General features: G+C 37.4%; 1 pseudogene; it reads right to left on the reverse strand.

Moving 5' to 3' along the window:
* Positions 1 to 7,500, reverse strand: part of LOC124025755 — a 39,453-nt pseudogene that overhangs the window by 31,763 nt on the left and 190 nt on the right.

Below are 7,500 nucleotides of genomic sequence, written 5' to 3' on the forward strand. Positions count from 1 at the left end.
TGTGTGTGTGTGTGTGTGTGTGTGTGTGTGTGTGTGTGTGTGTGTGTGTGTGTGGTGTGTTGATGTGTGAGTGTGTGTGTGTGCATTTGTGAGTGTGTGTGTGTACTTACTGTAAGGAACACATTCATACTGTATCTCCAGGTATTTGTATGTACCAGGACAGGGGTCTGGAAACACATCTACTCCTGCTATCACTACACACTGGGTCCTGTTGTTACACCTAGAGAGACAGAGATGGAGCAGGGAGAGAGAGAGAGAGAGAGAGAGAGAGGGAGTAGGCAGGAGGGAGGAAGGAGAGAGGGAGAGAGGGAGAGAGGAGGGAGAGAGGGAGGAGGAAGATAGGAGGGAGGGGGATTGAGAGGGAGGAGAGAGAGAGAGAGAGAGAGAGAGAGAGAGAGAGAGAGAGAGAGAGAGAGAGAGAGAGAGAGAGAGAGAGAGAGAGAGAGAGGGAGGGAGGGAGGGAGAGAGGAGAAGGGAGATAGGAGGGAGGGGGATTGAGAGGAGAGAGAGAGAGAGAGAGAGAGAGAGAGAGAGAGAGAGAGAGAGAGAGAGAGAGAGAGAGCGAGAGAGAGAGAGAGAGAGAGAGAGAGAGAGAGAGAGAGAGAGAGAGAGAGAGAGAGAGAGAGAGAGAGAGAGAGACAAAGGGAGGGAGGGAGGGGGGAGAGAGTAGTAGTATTGATTGGGGCTTCAATGAAAACTGTGCTGAGAACCGATCCTCTGGTACACACATACACACCTCTGGGCCATGATCTTGAGTGCGTCTGGGAGGTAACACTGTGTGTTCTCCATCTGAAATTGGTCCGCGTCACAGATCTTATCGTCCGTGCGTCCGTAGTTTGCCGTCTCAATCATTATGACGTCACTTCCTAGAAACGGTCATTTCCCAGGAAGACAAAATGGATGAATTCAGCTGTTTAAAAGTATTTTCAAAAGTATTGGAAACATTAAACAAAGGGTCAAATATATAATGTGTCATTCCAGTAGAGCAGGGAGACTAGTTATAATGGCTCATTCTAGTAAAGCAGGGAGACTAGTTATAATGTCTCATTCTGGTAAAGCAGGGAGACTAGTTATAATGTATCATTCCAGTAAAGCAGTGAAAGACTCGTTATAATGTGTCATTCCAGTAGAGCAGGGAGACTAGTTATAATGGCTCATTCTAGTAAAGCAGGGAGACTAGTTATAATGTCTCATTCTGGTAAAGCAGGGAGACTAGTTATAATGTATCATTCCAGTAAAGCAGTGAAAGACTCGTTATAATGTGTCATTCCAGTAAAGCAGGGAGACTAGTTATAATGTATCATTCTAGTAAAGCAGGGAGACTAGTTATAATGTATCATTCTAGTAAAGCAGTGAGACTAGTTATAATGTATCATTCTAGTAAAGCAGGGAGACTAGTTATAATGTATCATTCTAGTAAAGCAGGGAGACTAGTTATAATGTATCATTCTAGTAAAGCAGTGAAAGACTAGTTATAATGTATCATTCTAGTAAAGCAGGGAGACTAGTTATAATGTATCATTCTAGTAAAGCAGGGAGACTAGTTATAATGTATCATTCTAGTGAAGCAGTGAGACTAGTTATAATGTATCATTCTAGCAGTGAAAGACTAGTTATAATGTATCATTCTAGTAAAGCAGTGAAAGACTAGTTATAATGTATAATTCTAGTAAAGCAGTGAAAGACTAGTTATAATGTATCATTCTAGCAGTGAAAGACTAGTTATAATGTATCATTCTAGTAAAGCAGTGAAAGACTAGTTATAATGTATAATTCTAGTAAAGCAGTGAAAGACTAGTTATAATGTATAATTCTAGTAAAGCAGTGAAAGACTAGTTATAATGTATCATTCTAGCAGTGAAAGACTAGTTATAATGTATCATTCTAGCAGTGAAAGACTAGTTATAATGTATCATTCTAGTAAAGCAGTGAAAGACTAGTTATAATGTATCATTCTAGTAAAGCAGGGAGACTAGTTATAATGTATCATTCTAGTAAAGCAGGGAGACTAGTTATAATGTATCATTCTAGTGAAGCAGTGAGACTAGTTATAATGTATCATTCTAGCAGTGAAAGACTAGTTATAATGTATCATTCTAGTAAAGCAGTGAAAGACTAGTTATAATGTATAATTCTAGTAAAGCAGTGAAAGACTAGTTATAATGTATAATTCTAGCAGTGAAAGACTAGTTATAATGTATCATTCTAGTGAAGCAGTGAAAGACTAGTTATAATGTATCATTCTAGTAAAGCAGTGAAAGACTAGTTATAATGTGTCATTCTAGTAATGCAGTGAAAGACTAGTTATAATGTATCATTCTAGTAAAGCAGGGAGACTAGTTATAATGTATCATTCTAGTAAAGCAGTGAAAGACTAGTTATAATGTATCATTCTAGTAAAGCAGGGAGACTAGTTATAATGTATCATTCTAGTAAAGCAGTGAAAGACTAGTTATAATGTATAATTCTAGTAAAGCAGTGAAAGACTAGTTATAATGTATAATTCTAGTAAAGCAGTGAAAGACTAGTTATAATGTATCATTCTAGCAGTGAAAGACTAGTTATAATGTATCATTCTAGCAGTGAAAGACTAGTTATAATGTATCATTCTAGTAAAGCAGTGAAAGTCTAGTTATAATGTATCATTCTAGTAAAGCAGGGAGACTAGTTATAATGTATCATTCTAGTAAAGCAGGGAGACTAGTTATAATGTATCATTCTAGTGAAGCAGTGAGACTAGTTATAATGTATCATTCTAGCAGTGAAAGACTAGTTATAATGTATCATTCTAGTAAAGCAGTGAAAGACTAGTTATAATGTATAATTCTAGTAAAGCAGTGAAAGACTAGTTATAATGTATAATTCTAGCAGTGAAAGACTAGTTATAATGTATCATTCTAGTGAAGCAGTGAAAGACTAGTTATAATGTATCATTCTAGTAAAGCAGTGAAAGACTAGTTATAATGTGTCATTCTAGTAATGCAGTGAAAGACTAGTTATAATGTATCATTCTAGTAAAGCAGGGAGACTACTTATAATGTATCATTCTAGTGAAGCAGTGAAAGACTAGTTATTATGTATCATTCTAGTAAAGCAGGGAGACTAGTTATAATGTATCATTCTAGTAAAGCAGTGAAAGACTAGTTATAATGTATCATTCTAGCAGTGAAAGACTAGTTATAATGTATAATTCTAGCAGTGAAAGACTAGTTATAATGTATAATTCTAGTAATGCAGTGAAAGACTAGTTATAATGTATAATTCTAGCAGTGAAAGACTAGTTATAATGTATAATTCTAGCAGTGAAAGACTAGTTATAATGTATAATTCTAGCAGTGAAAGACTAGTTATAATGTATAATTCTAGCAGTGAAAGACTAGTTATAATGTATCATTCTAGTAATGCAGTGAAAGACTAGTTATAATGTATAATTCTAGCAGTGAAAGACTAGTTATAATGTATCATTCTAGTAAAGCAGGGAGACTAGTTATAATGTATCATTCTAGTAAAGCAGTGAAAGACTAGTTATAATGTATAATTCTAGCAGTGAAAGACTAGTTATAATGTATAATTCTAGCAGTGAAAGACTCGTTATAATGTGTCATTCTAGTAAAGCAGGGAGACTAGTTATAATGTATCATTCTAGTAAAGCAGTGAAAGACTAGTTATAATGTATCATTCTAGTAAAGCAGTGAAAGACTAGTTATAATGTATCATTCTAGTAAAGCAGGGAGACTAGTTATAATGTATCATTCTAGTAAAGCAGTGAGACTAGTTATAATGTATCATTCCAGTAAAGCAGTGAAAGACTAGTTATAATGTATCATTCTAGTAAAGCAGGGAGACTAGTTATAAAGTATCATTCTAGTAAAGCAGTGAAAGACTCGTTATAATGTATCATTCTAGTGAAGCAGTGAAAGACTAGTTATAAGAATTCTATCATTACTTTGATAGAATACTACATCCATCCTCATTACTTTGATAGAGTACTCCATCCTTCCTCATTACAGTGATAGCATACTACATCCATCCTCATTACTTTGATAGAGTACTCCATCCACCCTCATTACAGTGATAGCATACTACATCCATCCTCATTACTTTGATATGGGGCGGGAGGGTAGCCTAGTGGTTAGAGCTTTAGACTAGTAACTGGAAGGTTACAAGTTCAAACCCCCGAGCTGACAAGGTACAGATCTGTCGTTCTGCCCCTGAACAGGTAGTTAACCCACTGTGCCTAGGCCGTCATTGAAAATAAGAATATGTTCTTAACTGACTTGCCTAGTTAAATAAAGGTCAAATTTAAATATAATACTACATCCATCCTCATTACCTTGATAGACTACTACATCCATCCTCATTACAGTGATAGAATACTACATCCACCCTCATTACAGTGATAGAATACTACATCCAACCTCATTACAGTGCTAGACTACTACATCCAACCTCATTACAGTGATAGACTACTACATCCAACCTCATTACAGTGATAGACTACTACATCCACCCTCATTACAGTGATAGACTACTACATCCAACCTCATTACAGTGATAGACTACTACATCCAACCTCATTACAGTGATAGACTACTACATCCACCCTCATTACAGTGATAGAATACTACATCCAACCTCATTACAGTGATAGACTACTACATCCAACCTCATTACAGTGATAGACTACTACATCCACCCTCATTACAGTGATAGAATACTACATCCAACCTCATTACAGTGATAGAATACTACATCCACCCTCATTACAGTGATAGAATACTACATCCAACCTCATTACAGTGATAGACTACTACATCCACCCTCATTACAGTGATAGAATACTACATCCACCCTCATTACAGTGATAGAATACTACATCCACCCTCATTACAGTGATAGACTACTACATCCACCCTCATTACAGTGATAGAATACTACATCCAACCTCATTACAGTGATAGAATACTACATCCACCCTCATTACAGTGATAGACTACTACATCCACCCTCATTACAGTGATAGAATACTACATCCACCCTCATTACAGTGATAGAATACTACATCCAACCTCATTACAGTGATAGACTACTACATCCACCCTCATTACAGTGATAGACTACTACATCCACCCTCATTACAGTGATAGACTACTACATCCATCCTCATTACTTCGGAAGACTACTACATCCACCCTCATTACAGTGATAGAATACTACATCCACCCTCATTACAGTGATAGACTACTACATCCAACCTCATTACAGTGATAGACTACTACATCCAACCTCATTACAGTGATAGACTACTACATCCAACCTCATTACAGTGATAGACTACTACATCCATCCTCATTACCTTGATAGACTACTACATCCACCCTCATTACAGTGATAGACTACTACATCCAACCTCATAACCTCATTACAGTGATAGACTACTACATCCATCCTCATTACCTTGATAGACTACTACATCCACCCTCATTACAGTGATAGACTACTACATCCAACCTCATTACAGTGATAGACTACTACATCCATCCTCATTACAGTGATAGACTACTACATCCACCCTCATTACAGTGATAGACTACTACATCCAACCTCATTACAGTGATAGACTACTACATCCATCCTCATTACAGTGATAGACTACTACATCCACCCTCATTACAGTGATAGACTACTACATCCAACCTCATAACCTCATTACAGTGATAGACTACTACATCCACCCTCATTACAGTGATAGAATACTACATCCAACCTCATTACAGTGATAGAATACTACATCCAACCTCATTACAGTGATAGACTACTACATCCAACCTCATTACAGTGATAGACTACTACATCCACCCTCATTACAGTGATAGACTACTACATCCATCCTCATTACTTCGAAAGACTACTACATCCACCCTCATTACAGTGATAGACTACTACATCCATCCTCATTACAGTGATAGACTACTACATCCAACCTCATTACAGTGATAGACTACTACATCCAACCTCATTACAGTGATAGACTACTACATCCACCCTCATTACAGTGATAGACTACTACATCCACCCTCATTACAGTGATAGACTACTACATCCATCCTCATTACAGTGATAGACTACTACATCCATCCTCATTACAGTGATAGACTACTACATTCAACCTCATTACAGCTACAGCACATTATTTCATTACAATCAACTACACACACATACACGCGCACACACACACACACACACACACACACACACACACACACACACACACACACACACACACACACACACATATGCCTACCTGGACAACGCAGCTCGATAGGGTAGCCCTCACACGCTAGCTCCCTCCTCAGGATGCCGAAGGGAATCGCAGCTCTGGACATCGCTGGGGGGGAGACAACAGTTCATTAACCAACACCTCTTTAAGACAGACACTCTGATTAATAGTTAAGGGATTCCTACCTTCCTCTGTGTATGTGAGAGCGAGTGAGTGTTAGGCAGTCAGTCAGTTAGTGAGTTAGTTAGTCAGTTAGTCAATCAATCAGTCAGGCAGTCAGTTAGGCAGTCAGTCACTTCGTTAATTAGATAGTCAGTTAGTTATTTAGTCAGTTAGTAAACCAGTGTTAGTCAGGCAGTCAGTTAGGCAGTCAGTCACTTCGTTAGTTCGTTAGTCAGTTTGTTAATTAGGCAATCAGTTAGTTAGTTAGTTAGTTAGTTAGTTAGTTAGTTAGTTAGTTAGTTAGTTAGTTAGTCATTTAGGTAATCAGCCAGTTAGTTAGTTAGTCATTTAGGTAATCAGCCAGTTAGTTAGTTAGTCATTTAGGTAATCAGCCAGTTAGTTAGTTAGGCAGTTAGGTAATCAGCCAGTTAGTTAATTAGTCATTTAGGTAATCAGCCAGTTAGGCAGTTAGGCAAAACGCCAGTTAGTTAGTCAGTCCGTCAGACAGTTAGTTAGTTAGTTAGTTAGTTAGTTAGTCAGTTAGGCAGTCAGTTAGTCAGTCCGTCAGACAGTTAGTTAGTTAGGCAATCAGTTAGTTAGTTAGTTAGTTAGTTAGTTAGTTAGTTAGTTAGTTAGTTAGTTAGTTAGTCAGTTAGTCAGTTAGTCAGTTAGGCAGTCCGTCAGACAGTTAGTTAGTTAGGCAAGTCAGACAGTTAGTTAGTTAGTTAGTTAGTTAGTCAGTTAGGCAGTCAGTTAGTCAGTCCGTCAGACAGTTAGTTAGTTAGGCAATCAGTTAGTTAGTTAGTTAGTTAGTTAGTTAGTTAGTTAGTTAGTTAGTTAGTTAGTTAGTTAGTTAGTCAGTTAGGCAGTCAGTTAGGCAGTCCGTCAGACAGTTAGTTAGTTAGTTAGTTAGTTAGTTAGTTAGTTAGTTAGTTAGTTAGTCAGTTAGTCAGTTAGGCAGTCCGTCAGACAGTTAGTTAGTTAGTTAGGCAAGTCAGACAGTTAGTTAGTTAGTTAGTTAGTTAGTTAGTTAGTTAGTTAGTTAGTTAGTTAGTTAG

Source organism: Oncorhynchus gorbuscha, unplaced genomic scaffold (assembly GCF_021184085.1).
Source record: "Oncorhynchus gorbuscha isolate QuinsamMale2020 ecotype Even-year unplaced genomic scaffold, OgorEven_v1.0 Un_scaffold_2414, whole genome shotgun sequence".
Lineage (NCBI taxonomy): Eukaryota > Metazoa > Chordata > Actinopteri > Salmoniformes > Salmonidae > Oncorhynchus > Oncorhynchus gorbuscha.